The sequence below is a fragment of the Carcharodon carcharias genome, chromosome 16 (genome assembly GCF_017639515.1).
Source record: "Carcharodon carcharias isolate sCarCar2 chromosome 16, sCarCar2.pri, whole genome shotgun sequence".
In the NCBI taxonomy this organism is placed as follows: domain Eukaryota; kingdom Metazoa; phylum Chordata; class Chondrichthyes; order Lamniformes; family Lamnidae; genus Carcharodon; species Carcharodon carcharias.
In genome coordinates this window covers 43,160,729-43,177,089 of record NC_054482.1, presented here as the reverse complement: position 1 = coordinate 43,177,089, position 16,361 = coordinate 43,160,729, and positions in this window count along the sequence as shown.

Genomic DNA, 16,361 nt, shown 5'->3' with positions numbered 1-16,361 from the left:
GGGGGGTGAGCATTGTCGAGGTGTGTGAGGGGGGTGACCATTGTCGAGGTGTTTGAGGCGTTGAGCACTGTCGAGGTGTGTGAGCGAGGTGAGCACTGTCGAGGTGTGTGAGGGGGGTGAGCATTGTCGAGTTGTGTGCGGGGACTGAGCACTGCCAAGGTGTGTGAGCGAGGTGAGCACTGTCGAGGTGTGTGCGGGGAGTGATCACTGTCGAGGTGTGTGAGGGGGGTGAGCATTGTCGAGGTATGTGAGGGGGGTGAACACTGTCGAGGTGTGTGAGGGGGCTGAGCACTGTTGAGGTGTGTGATGGGGGTGAGCACTGTTGAGGTGTGTGATGGGGGTGAGCACTGTTGAGGTGTGTGATGGGGGTGAGCATTATCGAGGTGTGTGAGCGGGGTGAGCATGGTCGACGTGTGTGAGGGGGTGAGCACTGTCGAGGTGTGTGAGGGGGTGAGCAATGTCGAGGTGTGTGAGGGGGTGAGCACTGTCGAGGTGTGTGAGGGTTTGAGCACTGCTGTTGCGTGTGAGGGGGTGAGCATTGTCGAGGTGCGTGAGGGAAGTGAGCATCATTGAAGTGTGTGAGTGGGGTGATCACTGTCGAGGTGTGTGAGGGTGTGAGCACTGTCGAGGTGTGTGAGGGGGGTGAGCACCGTCGAGCTATGCGAGGTGTTGAGCTGTGTCGAGGTATTTGAGAGGGTGAGCACTGTCGAGGTGTGTGAGGGTGGTGAGCACGGTCGAGGTGTGTGAGGGTGGTGACCACTGTCGAGTTGTCTGAGGGGGTGAGAATTGTCGAGTTGTGTGGGGTGGTGATCATTGTTGATGTGTGTGAGGGTGTGAGCATTGTTGAGGGGTGTGAGGGGGTGAGCACTGTCGAGTTGTCTGAGGGGGTGAGTTTTGTCGAGGTGCGTGTTGTGGGTGAGCACTGTCGAGATGTGTGAGGGGGGTGAGCACTGTCAAGGTGTATTGGGTGAGCATTGTCGGGGTGTGTGAGGGGTTTGAGAATTGTCGAGGTGTGTGGGGGGGTGAGCACTGTCGAGGTGTGTGATGGGGGTCAGCACCGTCGAGGTGTGTGAGGGGATGAGCTTTGTCGAGGTGTGTGAGGGGGGTGAGAATTGTCGAGGTGTGTGTGGGTGTGAGCATTGTCGAGGTGTGTGAGGGGCTGAGAATTGTCGAGGTGTGCGAGTGGGTGAGCACTGTCAAGGTGTGTGAGCGAGGTGAGCACTGTCGAGGTGTGTGAGGGGTTGAGCACTGTCGAGGTGTGTCAGGGGTTGAGCATTGTCAAGGTGAGTGAGGGAGGTGAGCACTGTCGAGGTGTGTGAGTGGGGTGAGCACTGTCGAGGTGTGTGCGGGGAGTGAGCACTGTCGAGGTGTGTGAGGGGGGTGAGCACTGTCGAGGTGTGTGAGCGGGGTGAACACTGTTGAGGTGTGTGAGGGGATGAGCATTGTCGAGGTGTGTGAGGGAGGTGAGCACTGTCGAGGTGTGTGAGGGAGGTGTGCACTGTCGAGGTGTGTGAGGGGGGTGAGCATTATCGAGGTGTGTGAGCGGGGTGAGCATGGTCGACGTGTGTGAGGGGGTGAGCACTGTCGAGGTGTGTGAGGGGGTGAGCACTGTCGAGGTGTGTGAGGGGTTGAGCACTGCTGTTGCTTGTGAGGGGGTGAGCATTGTCGAGGTGTGTGAGGGGGTGAGCAATGTCGAGGTCTGTGAGGGTGTGAGCACTGTCGAGGTTTGTGAGGTGGGTGAGCAATGTCGAGGTGTGTGAGGGGGGTGAGCACAGCTGAGGGGTGTCAGAGGGGTGAACACTGTCGAGGTCTGTGAGGGTGTAGCACTGTCGAGTTTTGTGAGGGCTTGAGCACTGTCGAGGTGTGTGAGGGAGGTGAGCATTGTTAAGGTCTGTGAGGGTGTGTGCACTGTCGAGGTGTGTGAAGGGGGTGAGCTCTGTCGAGGTGTGTGAAGGGGGTGAGCACTGTCGAGGTGTGTGAGGGGGGTGAGCTCTGTCGAGGTATGTGAGGGGATGAGCATTGTCGAGGTGTGTGAGGTGGATGAGCATTGTCGAGGTGTGTGAGGGAATGAGCATTGTCGAGGGGTGTGAGTGGGTGAGCACTGTCGAGGTGTGTGAACGAGGTGAGCACTGTCGTGGTGTGTGAGCGAGGTGAGCACTGTCGATGTATGTGATGGAGGTGAGCACTGTCGAGGTGTGTGAGGGGCGTGAGCCTGGTCGAGGTATGTGAGGGGGTGAGCACTGTTGAGGTGTGTGAGGGGGCTGAGCACTGTCGAGGCGTTTGAGGGGGGTGAGCACTGTCGAGGTGTGTGAGCGGGTGAGCATTGTCGAGGTGTGTGGGGGGTGAGCACTATTGAGGTGTGTGAGGGGTTTGAGCATTGTCGAGGCGTGTGAGGCGGTGAGCATTGTCAAGGTCTGTGAGGGAGTGAGCATTGTCGAGGTGTGTGAGGGGGGTGTGCACTGTCGATGTGTATGAGGGTGTGAGCACAGTCGAGGTGTGTGACGGGGGTGAGCACCGTCGAGGTATGCGAGGTGTTGAGCAGTGTCGAGGTGTGTGAGTGTGGTGAGCACGGTCGAGGTGTGTGAGGGAGGTGAGCACGGTCGAGGTGTGTGAGGGCGTGAGCATTGCCGAGGTGTGTGAGGGGATGACCACTGTCGAGTTGTCTGAGGGGGTGAGAATTGTCAAGTTGTGTGGGGTGGTGATCATTGTTGATGTGTGTGAGGGTGTGAGCATTGTTGAGGGGTGTGAGGGGGTGAGCACTGTCGAGTTGTCTGAGGGGGTGATTTTTGTCGAGGTGTGTGTTGTGGGTGAGCACTGTCGAGATGTGTGAGGGGGGTGAGCACTGTCAAGGTGTATTGGGTGAGCATTGTCGAGGTGTGTGAGGGGGTGAGAATTGTCGAGGTGTGTGGGGGGGTGAGCACTGTCGAGGTGTGTGATGGGGGTCAGCACCGTCGAGGTGTGTGAGGGATGAGCTTTGTCGAGGTGTGTGTGGGTGTGAGCACTGTCGAGGTGTGTGAGGGGCTGAGAATTGTCGAGGTGTGCGAGTGGGTGAGCACTGTCGAGGTGTGTGAGCGAGGTGAGCACTGTCGAGGTGTTTGAGGGGGTGAGCACTGTCGAGGTGTGTGAGGGGTTGAGCATTGTCGAGGTGTGTGAGGGAGGTGAGCACTGTCGAGGTGTGTGAGGGGGTGAGCATTGTCGAGGTGTGTGAGGTGGGTGAGAATTTTCGAGGTGTCTGAGGGTGTGAGCACTGTCGAGGTGTGTGAGGGGTGTGAGCGCAGTTGAGGTGTGTGAGGGAATGAGCACTGTCGAGGTGTGTGAGTGGGGTGAGAATTGTCGAGGTGTGTGAGTGGGGTGAGAATTCTCGATGTGTGTGAGGGGGTGAGAATTGTCGAGGTGTGTGAGCGGGGTGAGAATTGACGAGGTGTGTGAGGGGGGTGAGCACTATCGAGGTGGGTGAGGGGGTGAGCATTGTCGAGGCGTGTGAGGGGGGTGAGCATTGTCAAGGTGTGTGTGGGGAGTGAGCACTGTCGAGGTGTGTGAGGGGGTGAGCACTGTCGAGGTGTATGAGGGTGTGTGCACTGTCGAGGTGTGTGAGGAGGGTGAGCATTGTCGAGGTGTGTGAGTGGGGTGAGCACTGTCGAGGTGTGTGCGGGGAGTGAGCACTGTCGAGGTGTGTGAGGGGGGTGAGCACTGTTGAGGTGTGTGAGCGGGGTGAGCACTGTTGAGGTGTGTGAGCGGGGTGAGCACTGTGGAGGTATGTAAGGGGATGAGCATTGTCGATGTGTGTGAGGGAGGTGAGCACTGTTGAGGTGTGTGAGCGAGTTGAGCACTGTCGAGGTGTGTGAGGGGGGTGAGCATTGTCGCGGTGTGTGAGCGGGGTGAGCACTGTCGAAGTTTGTGAGGGGGGTGAGCATTGTCGAGTTGTGTGCGGGGAGTGAGCACTTTCGAGGTGTGCGGGGGGGTGAACACTGTCGAGGTGTGTGAGGGGGGTGAGCACTGTTGTGGTGTGTGATGGGGGTGAGCACTGTTGAGGTGTGTGATGGGGGTGAGCATTATCGAGGTGTGTGAGCGGGGTGAGCATGGTTGAGGTGTGTGAGGGGGTGAGCACTGTCGAGGTGTGTGAGGGGTTGAGCACTGCTGTTGTGTGTGAGGGGGTGAGCATTGTCGAGGTGTGTGAGGGGGTGAGCAATGACGAGGTCTGTTGGGGTTTGAGCACTGTCGATTTTTGTGAGGTGGTGAGCACTGTCGAGGTGTGTGAGGGGTGTGAGCACTGCTGAGTGGTGTCAGAGGGGTGATCACTGTCGAGGTCTGTGAGGGTGTGAGCACTGTCGAGTTTTGTGAGGGATTGAGCACTGTCGAGGTGTGTGAGGGAGGTGAGCATTGTTAAGGTCTGTGAGGGTGTGTGCACTGTCGAGGTGTGTGAAGGGGGTGAGCACTGTCGAGGTGTGTGAGGGAATGAGCATTGTCGAGGGGTGTGAGTGGGTGAGCACTGTCGAGGTGTGTGAGCGAGGTGAGCATTGTCGAGGTGTGTGGGCGAGGTGAGCACTGTCTAGGTATGTGAGGGAGGTGAGCACTGTCGAGGTGTGTAAGGGGGGTGAGCCTGGTCGATGTATGTGAGGGGGTGAGCACTGTTGAGGTGTGTGAGGGGGGTGAGCTCTGTCGAGGCGTGTGAGGAGGGTGAGCACTGTCGAGGTGTGTGAGCGGGTGAGCATTGTCGAGGTGTGTGGGGGGTGAGCACTATCGAGGTGTGTGAGGGGGTTGAGCATTGTCGAGGCGTGTGAGGGGGTGGGCACGGTCGAGGACTGTGAGGGCGTGAGCATTGTCGAGGTGTGTGAGGCGGTGACCACTGTCGAGTTGTCTGAGGGGGTGAGAATTGTCGAGTTGTGTGGGGTGGTGATCATTGTCGAGGTGTGTGAGGGGGGTGTGCACTGTCGATGTGTATGAGGGTGTGAGCACAGTCGAGGTGTGTGAGGGGGGTGAGCACCGTCGAGGTATGCGAGGTGTTGAGCAGTGTCGAGGTGTGTGAGTGTGGTGAGCACGGTCGAGGTGTGTGAGGGAGGTGAGCACGGTCGAGGTGTGTGAGGGCGTGAGCATTGCCGAGGTGTGTGAGGGGATGACCACTGTCGAGTTGTCTGAGGGGGTGAGAATTGTCAAGTTGTGTGGGGTGGTGATCATTGTTGATGTGTGTGAGGGTGTGAGCATTGTTGAGGGGTGTGAGGGGGTGAGCACTGTCGAGTTGTCTGAGGGGGTGATTTTTGTCGAGGTGTGTGTTGTGGGTGAGCACTGTCGAGATGTGTGAGGGGGGTGAGCACTGTCAAGGTGTATTGGGTGAGCATTGTCGAGGTGTGTGAGGGGGTGAGAATTGTCGAGGTGTGTGGGGGGGTGAGCACTGTCGAGGTGTGTGATGGGGGTCAGCACCGTCGAGGTGTGTGAGGGATGAGCTTTGTCGAGGTGTGTGTGGGTGTGAGCACTGTCGAGGTGTGTGAGGGGCTGAGAATTGTCGAGGTGTGCGAGTGGGTGAGCACTGTCGAGGTGTGTGAGCGAGGTGAGCACTGTCGAGGTGTTTGAGGGGGTGAGCACTGTCGAGGTGTGTGAGGGGGTCAGCATTGTCGAGGTGTGTGAGGTGGGTGAGAATTTTCGAGGTGTCTGAGGGTGTGAGCACTGTCGAGGTGTGTGAGGGGTGTGAGCGCAGTTGAGGTGTGTGAGGGAATGAGCACTGTCGAGGTGTGTGAGTGGGGTGAGAATTGTCGAGGTGTGTGAGTGGGGTGAGAATTCTCGATGTGTGTGAGGGGGTGAGAATTGTCGAGGTGTGTGAGCGGGGTGAGAATTGACGAGGTGTGTGAGGGGGGTGAGCACTATCGAGGTGGGTGAGGGGGTGAGCATTGTCGAGGCGTGTGAGGGGGGTGAGCATTGTCAAGGTGTGTGTGGGGAGTGAGCACTGTCGAGGTGTGTGAGGGGGTGAGCACTGTCGAGGTCTATGAGGGTGTGTGCACTGTCGAGGTGTGTGAGGAGGGTGAGCATTGTCGAGGTGTGTGAGTGGGGTGAGCACTGTCGAGGTGTGTGCGGGGAGTGAGCACTGTCGAGGTGTGTGAGGGGGGTGAGCACTGTTGAGGTGTGTGAGCGGGGTGAGCACTGTTGAGGTGTGTGAGCGGGGTGAGCACTGTGGAGGTATGTAAGGGGATGAGCATTGTCGATGTGTGTGAGGGAGGTGAGCACTGTTGAGGTGTGTGAGCGAGTTGAGCACTGTCGAGGTGTGTGAGGGGGGTGAGCATTGTCGCGGTGTGTGAGCGGGGTGAGCACTGTCGAAGTTTGTGAGGGGGGTGAGCATTGTCGAGTTGTGTGCGGGGAGTGAGCACTTTCGAGGTGTGCGGGGGGGTGAACACTGTCGAGGTGTGTGAGGGGGGTGAGCACTGTTGTGGTGTGTGATGGGGGTGAGCACTGTTGAGGTGTGTGATGGGGGTGAGCATTATCGAGGTGTGTGAGGGGTTGAGCACTGCTGTTGTGTGTGAGGGGGTGAGCATTGTCGAGGTGTGTGAGGGGGTGAGCAATGACGAGGTCTGTTGGGGTTTGAGCACTGTCGATTTTTGTGAGGTGGTGAGCACTGTCGAGGTGTGTGAGGGGTGTGAGCACTGCTGAGTGGTGTCAGAGGGGTGATCACTGTCGAGGTCTGTGAGGGTGTGAGCACTGTCGTGTTTTGTGAGGGATTGAGCACTGTCGAGGTGTGTGAGGGAGGTGAGCATTGTTAAGGTCTGTGAGGGTGTGTGCACTGTCGAGGTGTGTGAAGGGGGTGAGCACTGTCGAGGTGTGTGAGGGAATGAGCATTGTCGAGGGGTGTGAGTGGGTGAGCACTGTCGAGGTGTGTGAGCGAGGTGAGCATTGTCGAGGTGTGTGGGCGAGGTGAGCACTGTCTAGGTATGTGAGGGAGGTGAGCACTGTCGAGGTGTGTAAGGGGGGTGAGCCTGGTCGATGTATGTGAGGGGGTGAGCACTGTTGAGGTGTGTGAGGGGGGTGAGCTCTGTCGAGGCGTGTGAGGAGGGTGAGCACTGTCGAGGTGTGTGAGCGGGTGAGCATTGTCGAGGTGTGTGGGGGGTGAGCACTATCGAGGTGTGTGAGGGGGTTGAGCATTGTCGAGGCGTGTGAGGGGGTGGGCACGGTCGAGGACTGTGAGGGCGTGAGCATTGTCGAGGTGTGTGAGGCGGTGACCACTGTCGAGTTGTCTGAGGGGGTGAGAATTGTCGAGTTGTGTGGGGTGGTGATCATTGTTGAGGTGTGTGAGGGGGTGAGCACTGTCGAGTTGTCTGAGGGGGTGAGTTTTGTCGAGGTGCGTGTTGTGGGTGAGCACTGTCGAGATGTGTGAGGGTGTAAGCACTGTGGAGGTTAGTGAGGGGTGTGAGCATTGTTGAGGTGTGTGACGGAGCTGATCATTGTCGAGGTGTGTGAGAGGGTGAGCATTATCGAGGTGTGTGAGTGGGGTGAGAATTGTCGAGGTGTCTGAGTGGGGTGAGAATTGTCGAGGTGTGTGAGGTAGGTGAGCATTGTTGAGGAGTGTGAGGGGTCTGAGCACTGTCGAGGTGTGTGTGGGGCTGAGAATTGTCGAGGTGTGTGAGGGAGGTGAGCATTGTTGAGGTGTGTGAGGGGGGTTAGCACTGTCGAGGTGTGTGAGGGGGGTGAGCACTGTCGAGGTGTGTGATGGTGGTGAGCACCGTCGAGGTGTGTGAGGGGGTGAGAATTGTCGAGGTGTGTGAGGGTGTGAGCGCAGTCGAGGTGTGTGAGGGGGGTGAGCTTTATTGAGGTATGCGAGGTGTTGAGCACTGTCGAGCTGTTTGAGAGGCTGAGCACTGTCGAGGTGTGGGAGGGGGTGAGCACTGTCGCATTGTCTGAGGGGTTGAGTTTTGTCGAGTTGTGTGTTGTGGGTGAGCACTGTCGAGATGTGTGAGGGTGTGAGCACTGTGGAGGTTAGTGACGGGGGTGTGCACTACCGAGGTGTGTGAGGGTGTGAGCATTGTCGAGGTGTGTGAGGGGGTGAGCATTGTCAAGGTGTGTGAGCGTCCTGAGCACTGTCGAGGTGTTTGAGGTGGGTGAGCACTGTCGAGGTGTCTGAGGGGGTGAGTTTTGTCGAGGTGTGTGTTGTGGGTGAGCACTGTCGAGGTGTGTGATGGTGTGAGCACTGTGGAGGTGTGTGAGGCGGATGAGAATTGTCGAGGTGTGTGAGGGAGGTGAGCATTGTTGAGGTGTGTGAGTGGGGTGAGCACTGTCGAGGTGTGTGCGGGGGGTGAGCACTGTCGAGGCGGGTGAGGGGGTGAGCATTCTCGAGGTGTGTGAGGGGGGTGAGCATTGTCGAGGTGTGTGAGTGGTTGAGCACTGTCGAGGTGTGTGAGGGTGTGTGCACTGTCGAGGTGTGTGAGGGAGGTGAGCATTGTTGAGGTGTGTGATGGTGTGAGCACTGTGGAGGTGTGTGAGAGGGGTGAGCACTGTCGAGGTGTGTGCGGGAAGTGAGGACTGTCGAGCTGTGTGAGGGAGGTGAGCACTGTCAATGTTTGTGGGGAGGTGGGCACTGTCGAGGTGTGAGAGAGGGGTGGGCACTGTCGAGGTGTGTGAGTGGGGTCAGAATTGTCGAGGTGTGTGAGTGGGGTGAGAATTGTCGAGGTGTGTAAGGGAGGTGAGCATTGATGAGGTGTGTGAGGGGGGTGAGCACTGTCGAGGTGTGTGAGTGGGGTGAGCACTGTCGAGGTGTGTGAGTGGGGTGAGAATTGTCGAGGTGTGTGAGTGGGGTGAGAATTGTAGAGGTGTGTGAGGGAGGTGAGCATTGTTGAGGTGTGTGAAGGGGGTGAGCACTGTCGAGGTGTGTGAGGGGGGTTTGCACTGTCGAGGTGTGTGAGGGGTTGACCATTGTCGAGGTGTGTGAGTGGGGTGAGAATTGTCGAGGTGTGTGAGGGGGTGAGCACTGTCGAGGTGTGTGAGTGGGGTGAGAATTGTTGAGGTGTGTGAGGGAGGTGAGCATTGTTGAGGTGTGTGAGTGGGGTGAGCACTGTCGAGGTGTGTGAGGGGGGTGAGCACTGTCGAGGTGTGTGAGGGGGTGAGCATTCTCGAGGTGTGTGAGGGGGGTGAGCACTGTCGAGGTGTGTAAGGGGGGTGAGCACTATCGAGGTGTGTGAGGGGTTGAGCATTGTCGAGGTGTGTGAGGGAGGTGAGCATTGTCGAGGTGTGTGAGGGGGTGAGCATTGTCGAGGTGTGTGAGTGGGGTGAGCATTGTCGAGGTGTGTGAGGGGATGAGAATTGTCGAGGTGTGTGAGCGAGGTGAGAATTGACGAGGTGTGTGAGGGGGGTGAGCACTGTCGAGGTGGGTGAGGGGGTGAGCATTGTCGAGGTGTGTGAGGGGGGTGAGCACTGTTGAGGTGTGTGAGGGAATGAGCATTGTCGAGGTGTGTGAGGTGGGTGAGCACTGTCGATGTTTGTGAGGGGGTGAGAATTGTCGAGGTGTGTGAGCGGGGTGAGAATTGACGAGGTGTGTGAGGGGGGTGAGCACTGTTGAGGTGGGTGAGGGGGTTAGCATTGTCGAGGTGTGTGAGGGGGGTGAGCATTGTTGAGGTGTGTGAGTGGGGTGAGCACTGTTGAGGTGTGTGAGGGGGGTGAGCACTGTCGTGGTGTGTGAGTGGGGTGAGCACTGTCGAGGTGTGTGAGGGGGTGAGCATTTTCGAGGTGTGTGAGGGGGATGAGCACTGTCGAGGTGTGTAAGGGGGGTGAGCACTATCGAGGTGTGTGAGGCGTTGAGCATTGTCGAGGTGTGTGAGGGAGGTGAGCACTGTTGAGGTGTGTGATGGGGGTGAGCACTGTTGAGGTGTGTGATGGGGGTGAGCACTGTTGAGGTGTGTGAGCGGGGTGAGCATGGTCGAGGTGTGTGAGGGGGTGAGCACTGTCGAGGTGTGCGAGGGGTTGAGCACTGCTGTTGTGTGTGAGGGGGTGAGCATTGTCGAGGTGTGTGAGGGGGTGAGCCATGTCATGGTCTGTGAGTGTGTGAGCACTGTCGAGTTTTGTGAGGGCTTGAGCACTGTCGAGGTGTGTGAGGGGGGTGAGCTCTGTCGAGGTATGTGAGGGGATGAGCATTGTCGAGGTGTGTGAGGGGGATGAGCATTGTCGAGGTGTGTGAGGGAATGAGCATTGTCGAGGGGTGTGAGTGGGTGAGCACTGTCGAGGTGTGTGAGTGGGGTGAGAATTGTTGAGGTGTGTGAGGGAGGTGAGCATTGTTGAGGTGTGTGAGTGGGGTGAGCACTGTCGAGGTGTGTGAGGGGGTGAGCACTGTCGAGGTGTGTGGGGTGGTGATCATTATTGAGGTGTGTGAGGGTGTTAGCATTGTTGAGGGGTGTGAGTGGAGTGAGCACTGTCGAGGTGTGTGGGGGGGTGTGCATTGTCGAGGTGTGTGAGCGGGGTGGTCACTGTCGAGCTGTGTGAGGGAGGTGAGCACTGTCCTTGTGTGTGGGGGTTGGGCACTGTCGAGATGTGTGCAGGGAGTGATCACTGTCGAGCTGTGTGAGGGAGGTGAGCACTGTCAATGTTGTTGGGGGGTGGGCACTGTCGAGGTGTGTGAGAGGGGTGAGCACTGTTGAGGTGTGTGAGGGGTATGAGCAGTGTCGAGGTGTGTGATGGATGTGAGCATTGTCGATGTGTGTGAGGGGGGAGCATTGTCGAGGTGTGTCAGGGGATGAGCACTGTCAAAGTATGTGGGGTGGTGATCATTTTTGAGGTGTGTGAGGGGGTGAGCACTGTCGAGGTGTGTGAGTGGTGTGAGCACTGTCGAGGTGTGTGAGGGGGGTGAGAATTGTCGAGTTGTGTGAGGGGGGTGAGCACTGTCGAGGTGTGTGAGGCCGCTTAGTAGTATCGAGGTGTGTGAGGGGGGTGAGCACTGTCAAGGTGTGTGAGGCCGCTTAGTAGTATCGAGGTGTGTGAGGGGGGGTGAGAACTGTCGAGATTTGGGAGGGTGTGAGCACTGTCGAGGTTTGTGAGGGGGGTGAGCACTGCTGAAGTGTGTGATGGAGGTGAGCACTGTCGAGGTCTGTGAGGGTGTGAGCACCGTCAAGGTGTGTGAGGGTTGTGAGCACTGTCGAGGTGTGTGAGTGGGGTGAGCATTGTCGAGGTATGTGAGGGGGTGAGCATTGTCGAGGTGTGTGATGGGAGTGAGAATTATCGAGGTCTGTGAGGGGGTGAGAATTGTCGAGGTGTGTGATGGGAGTGAGAATTGTCGAGGTGCTTGAGGTGGGTGAGGATTGTCGAAGTGTGTGAGGGGGTGAGCATTGTCGAGGTGTGTGAGGGTGTGAGCACTGTCAATATGTGTGGGGGGTGGGCACTGTCGAGGTGTGTGAGAGGGGTGAGCACTGTTGAGGTGTGTGAGGGGTATGAGCACTGTCGAGGTGTGTAATGGATGTGAGCATTGTCGATGTGTGTGAGGGGGGAGCATTGTCGAGGTGTGTCAGGGGATGAGCACTGTCAAAGTGTGTGGGGTGGTGATCATTACTGAGGTGTGTGAGGGGGGTGAGCAATGTTGAGATGTGTGAGGGGGTGAGCATTGTCGAGGTGTGTGATGGGAGTGAGAATTATCAAGGTCTGTGAGGGGGTGAGAATTGTCGAGGTGTGTGATGGGAGTGAGCATTGTCGAGGTGTTTGAGGGTGTGAGCACTGTCGCGGTGTGTGTGTCGGGAGTGAGCACTGTCGAGGTGTCTGAGGTGGGTGAGCATTGTCGAGGTGTGTGAGGGGGGTGAGCATTGTCGAAGTGTGTGAGGGGGGTGAGCACTGTCGAGGTGTGTGAGGCGGGTGAGAACTGTCGAGGTCTGGGAGGGTGTGAGCACTGTCGAGGTTTGTGAGGGGGTTGAGCACTGCTGAGGTGTGTGAGGGGGTGAGCACTGTCGAGGTCTGTGAGGGTGTGAGCACCGTCGAGGTGTGTGAGGGAGGTGAGCACTGTCGAGGTGTGTGAGGGGGGTGAGCATTGTCGAGGTGTGTGAGTGAGGTGAGCATTGTCGAGGTATGTGAGGGGGTGAGCATTGTTGAGGTGTGTAAGGGGATGAGCACCGTCAAAGTGTGTGGGGTGGTGATCATTATTGAGGTGTGTGAGGGTGTGAGCATTATCGAGGTGTGAGTGGGGTGAGAATTGTCGAGGTGTGTGAGGGAGGTGAGCATTGCTGAGGTGTGTGAGGTGGGTGAGCACTGTCGATATGTGTGAGTGGGATGAGAATTGTCGAGGTGTGTGAGGGAAGTGAGCATTGTTGAGGTGTGTGAGTGGGGTGATCACTGTCGAGGTGTGTGAGGGTGTGAGCACAGTCGAGGTGTGTGAGGGGGGTGAGCATCGTCGAGATATGAGAGGTGTTGAGCACTGTCGAGGTGTTTGAGAGGGTGAGCACTGTCGAGGTGTGTGAGGGGGGTGAGCACGGTCGAGGTCTGTGAGGGCGTGAGCATTGCCGATGTGTGTGAGGGGGTGAGCACTGTTGAGTTATCTGAGGGGGTGAGAATTGTCGAGTTGTGTGGGGTGGTGATCATTGTTGAGGTCTGTGAGGGTGTGAGCATTGTAGAGGGGTGTGAGGGGGTGAGCACTGTCGAATTTTCTGAGGGGGTGAGTTTTGTCGAGGTGTGTGTTGTGGGTGAGCACTGTCGAGATGTGTGAGGGGGTGAGCATTGTCGAGGTGTGTGAGGGGGTGAGTTTTGTCGAGGTGTGTGTTGTGGGTGAGCATTGTCGAGGTGTGTGAGGGGGATGAGCATTGTCGAGGTGTGTGAGGGGGTGAGTTTTGTCGAGGTGTGTGGGGGGGAGCATTGTCGAGGTGTGTGAGGGGATGAGCACTGTCGAGGTGTGTGGGGTGGTGATCATTATTGAGGTGTGTGAGGGTGTGAGCATTGTTGAGGGGTGTGAGTGGGGTGAGCACTGTCGAGATGTTTGAGGGGGGTGAGCACTGTCGAGCTGTGTGAGGGGGGTGAGCACTGTCAATGTGTGTGGGGGGTTGGGCACTGTCGAGGTGTGTGAGAGGGGTGGGCACTGTCGAGGTGTGTGCAGGGAGTGAGCACTGTCGAGCTGTGTGAGGGGGGTGAGCACTGTCAATGTGTGTGGGGGATGGGCACTGTCGAGGTGTGTGAGAGGGGTGGGCACTGTCAAGGTGTGTGCGGGGAGTGAGCACTGTCGAGCTGTGTGAGGGGGGTGAGCACTGTCAATGTTGTGGGCGGGTGGGCAATGTCGAGGTGTGTGAGAGGGGTGAGCACTGTTGAGGTGTGTGAGGGGTATGAGCACTGTCGAGGTGTGTGATGGAGGTGAGCATTGTCGAGGTGTGTGAGGGGGGAGCATTGTCGGGGTGTGTCAGGGGATGAGCACTGTCAAAGTGTGTGGGGTGGTGATCATTATTGAGGTGTGTGAGGGGGGTGAGCACTGTTGAGATGTGTGAGGGGGTGAGCATTGTCGAGGTGTGTGAGGGGGGTGAGAATTGTCAAGTTGTGTGAGGGGGTGAGCACTGTCGAGGTGTGTGAGGCGGGTTAGTGGTATCGAGATGTGTGAGGGGGGTGAGAACTGTCGAGGTCTGGGAGGGTGTGAGCACTGTCGAGGTTTGTGAGGGGGGTGAGCACTGCTGAAGTGTGTGAGGGGGTGAGCACTGTCGAGGTCTGTGAGGGTGTGAGGGAGGTGAGCACTGTCGAGGTGTGTGAGGGAGGTGAGCATTGTCGAGGTATGTGAGGGGGTGAGCATTGTCGAGGTGTGTGATGGGAGTGAGAATTGTCGAGGTGTGTGAGGGGGGTGAGCATTGTCGAGGTATGTGAGGGGGTGAGCATTGTCGAGGTGTGTGATGGGAGTGAGAATTGTCGAGGTGTGTGATGGGAGTGAGAATTGTCGAGGTGCTTGAGGTGGGTGATAATTGTCGAGGTGTGTGAGGGGAGTGAGCATTGTCGAGATGTGTGAGGGTGTGAGCATTGTCGCGGTGTGTGTGTCGGGAGTGAGCACTGTCGAGGTGTCTGAGTTGGGTGAGCATTGTCGAGGTGTGTGAGGGGAGTAAGCAATGTCGAGGTGTGTGAGAGGGTGAGCACTGTCGAGGAGTGTGAGGTGGTGAGCACTATCGAGGTGTGTGAGGGGGTGAGCATTGTCGAGTTGTGTGAGGTGGTGAGCATTGTCGAGGTGTGTGAGGGGAGTGAGCACTGTCGAAGTTTGTGAGGGGGTGAGCATTGTTGAGGTGTGTGAGGGGGTGAGCATTATCGAGGTGTGTGAGTGAGGTGAGCATTGTCGAGGTATGTGAGGGGCTGAGCATTGTCGAGGTGTGTGAGGGGGGAGCATTGTCGAGGTGTGTAAGGGGATGAGCACTGTCAAAGTGTGTGGGGTGGTGATCATTATTGAGGTGTGTGAGGGTGTGAGCATTATCGAGGTGTGTGAGTGGGGTGAGAATTGTCGAGGTGTGTGAGGGAGGTGTGCATTGTTGAGGTGTGTGAGGGGGGTTAGCACTGTCGAGGTGTGTGAGGGGGGTGAGCACTGTCGATGTGTGTGAGTGGGGTGTGAATTGTCGAGGTGTGTGAGGGAAGTGAGCATTGTTGAGGTGTGTGAGGGGGGTTAGCACTGTCGAGGTGTGTGAGTGGGGTGATCACTGTCGAGGTGTGTGAGGGTGTGAGCACAGTCGAGATGTGTGAGGGGGGTGAGCATCGTCGAGGTATGCGAGGTGTTGAGCACTGTCGAGGTGTTTGACAGGGTGAGCTCTGTCGAGGTCTGTGAGGGCGTGAGCATTGCCGATGTGTGTGAGGGGGTGAGCACTGTCGAGTTGTCTGAGGGGGTGAGAATTGTCGAGTTGTGTGGGGTGGTGATCATTGTTGAGGTCTGTGAGGGTGTGTGCATTGTAGAGGGGTGTGAGGGGGTGAGCACTGTCAAATTTTCTGAGGGGGTGAGTTTTGTCGAGGTGTGTGTTGTGGGTGAGCACTGTCGAGGTGTGTGTGGGTGTGAGCAAAGTCGAGGTGTGTGAGGGGGTGAGCACTGTCAAGGTGTGTGCGGGGAGTGAGCAAAGTCGAGGTGTGTGAGAGGGGTGAGCACTGTCGAGGTTTGTGAGGGGGGTGAGCACTGTCAATGTGTGTGGGGGGGTGGGCACTGTCGAGGTGTGTGAGGGGGGTGAGCACTGTCAATGTGTGTGGGGGGGTGGGCACTGTCGAGGTGTGTGAGAGGGGTGGGCACTGTCGAGGTGTGTGCGGGGAGTGAGCACTGTCGAGCTGTGTGAGGGGGGTGAGCACTGTTGAGGTGTGTGATGGGGGTGAGCACTGTCGAGGTGTGTGAGAGGGGTGGGCACTGTCGAGGTGTGTGAGTGGGGTGAGCACTGTCGAGGTGTGTGAGGGGTATGAGCCCTGTCGAAGTGTGTGAGGGATGTGAGCATTGTCGACGTGTGTGAGGGGGGAGCATTGTCGAGGTGTGTAAGGGGATGAGCACTGTCAAAGTGTGTGGGGTGGTGATCATTATTGAGGTGTGTGAGGGTGTGAGCATTGTTGAGCTGTGTGAGTGGGGTGAGCACTGTTGAGGTGTGTGAGGGGGGGTGAGCACTGTCGAGCTGTGTGAGGGGTGTGAGCACTGTCAATGTGTGCGGGGGGGTGGGCACTGTCGAGGTGTGTGAGAGGGGTGGGCACTGTCGAGGTGTGTGCGGGGAGTGAGCACTGTCGAGCTGTGTGAGGGGGGTGAGCACTGTCAATATGTGTGGGGGGGTGGGCACTGTCGAGGTGTGTGAGAGGGGTGGGCACTGTCGAGGTGTGTGCAGGGAGTGAGCACTGTCGAGGTGTGTGAGGGGGGTGAGCATTGTCAATGTTGTGGGGGGTGGGCACTGTCGAGATGTGTTAGAGGGGTGAGCACTGTCGAGGTGTGTGAGGGGTATGAGCACTGTCAAGGTGTGTGAGGGAGGTGAGCATTGTCGAGGTGTGTGAGGGGGGAGCATTGTCGAGGTGTGTAAGGGGATGTGCACTGTCAAAGTGTGTGGAGTGGTGTTCGTTATTGAGGTGTGTGATGATGTGAGCATTGTTGAGGGGTGTGAGTGGGGTGAGCACTGTCGAGGTGTGTGAGGGGGGTGAGCATTGTCGAGATGTGTGAGAGGGGTGTGAATTGTCGAGGTGTGTGAGGGGGTGAGAGTTGTCGAGGTGTGTGAGAGGGGTGAGCACTGTCGAGCTGTGTGAGGGGGTGAGCATTGTCGAGTTGTGTGAGGGGGTGAGAGTTGTCGAGGTGTGTGAGGGGGGTGAGAATTGTCGAGGTGTGTGAGGGGGGTGAGCACTGCCAATGTATGTGAGGGGGTGAGCATTGTCGAGGTGTGTGAGGGGTTGAGAATTGTCGAGTTGTTTGAGTGGGGTGAGCACTGTCGAGGTGTGTGGGGCGGGTTAGTAGTATCGAG